The sequence below is a fragment of the Amphimedon queenslandica genome, unplaced genomic scaffold (genome assembly GCF_000090795.2).
Source record: "Amphimedon queenslandica unplaced genomic scaffold, v1.1 AMPQUscaffold_3392_Cont24613, whole genome shotgun sequence".
Lineage (NCBI taxonomy): Eukaryota > Metazoa > Porifera > Demospongiae > Haplosclerida > Niphatidae > Amphimedon > Amphimedon queenslandica.
Genome location: NW_003556280.1, coordinates 1 through 1,401, shown reverse-complemented (window position 1 = coordinate 1,401; position 1,401 = coordinate 1). Strand labels below are relative to the sequence as shown.

At 34.1% G+C, this 1,401-nt stretch overlaps 1 long non-coding RNA gene across 1 annotated transcript; it reads right to left on the bottom strand.

Moving 5' to 3' along the window:
• Positions 1-591: 591 nt before the first annotated feature.
• Positions 592-1,150, bottom strand: LOC109592949 (uncharacterized). Its single transcript, XR_002190648.1, has 2 exons — positions 963-1,150; positions 592-819 (listed from the first exon to the last, which is right to left on the bottom strand). It is a non-coding gene; the product is annotated as an uncharacterized LOC109592949 (long non-coding RNA).
• Between the last annotated feature and the right edge of the window lie 251 nt (positions 1,151-1,401).

Genomic DNA, 1,401 nt, shown 5'->3' with positions numbered 1-1,401 from the left:
TACATTTTCTGATACATATTGATGTCCTTATGCTGTGTAGAAAGTTTGAGCCGATTCCGACTTCAATTTTTTGAGTTGTGGCCATTTTGTGGCCATTTTTAGAAAATACAAAAATTCTAAAAAATGCCCAAGGCTATAGCTAGTGGTGGGCGATACTGGCCAAAATTGATTCGATACGATACCGATCGATATCAGCTCATATCGGGAGTATCGATACAGTTTCGATACGATATTTAGACCACACCTATGGAGTCACACCCCTTATTATTGACTGTTTTCATCGATGTTTTCATGCATGTGTATCCACGTGTGTGTATTATAAGTAATTAATTTTTTCGTTATTGACATTATTTAACCTTAATAAATGGGCGTGGTCAATGTATCGATCCAGATTCCTTTGAAATTTCGATACCGATCCGATTCGATACCGTAAAATATCGTTTGTATCGATAAAATATCGATATATCGCCCACCACTAGCTATAGCCAGGGATATAATAGACTAACGTAACCGGGATTGGTTACGGACCGGAAATCAATTATCAGACTCTGTTATTATTCATTACAATTAATGGAAGCAATCAATGGCATCTTAGCAAAATGGCTGAATATAAATTGTTATAACTAAAAAACCAGCAACAGGAAAAATTCAAAAACAACTTTAAACAATGTAAAAACATGTAAAGGATCTCTTTATTGTAGTTTCATAGCAATAGAATGTAGTCTATTCTCCTGAGAGGTACGCAAAAGTCGTACCATGGCAAACTGGTTTTTCTTGAATATTTCCTGAAGAACACTCTGGAGAAACAAGAGAAGTTGCCTAAACAATGTAATAAAGTAAGTAGCAACATTTCATGACAAAAACACATTCATAGAAACAAATATTTGGGCTACAGAGGTACGCAAATGGAATTTTAGCCGTAAATTGAAGATTTAAACAATTTAAAACAAATATTAACTTACAATAACCTATCAGAACCTTGAATCTGCCATTATAACTTTGCAGTAGATTTTTCATAAAGCTAAATACATTTTTAAAAGAGAAAAGAGCAACTTCATACTCCAGACATTGACAGTCGCCATCTTGAAAATCATAACAGAGACTGCAAAAAGTTTTTATACACAAATGATGCGCTCACGTGATCCCGTTGCCAATCCCGGTTACGTTAGTCTATTATATCCCTGGTATAACACTAGTATTAACATAGATAGATACATGTAATTACTATTATCATTATCATCATTGTAATATTATTTCTAACTACAGTATCTTTAAGTTGGTTTACTTTAAAAACAATGGTTTCATTAATTGTGTGGGCGTTTTGACCTTTTGATGCTCTGGTAAAATGCTCTGGCTTGTGTATTTCCAGAACTAATGTTTTAGGGGATCCTCAGAGTCGAC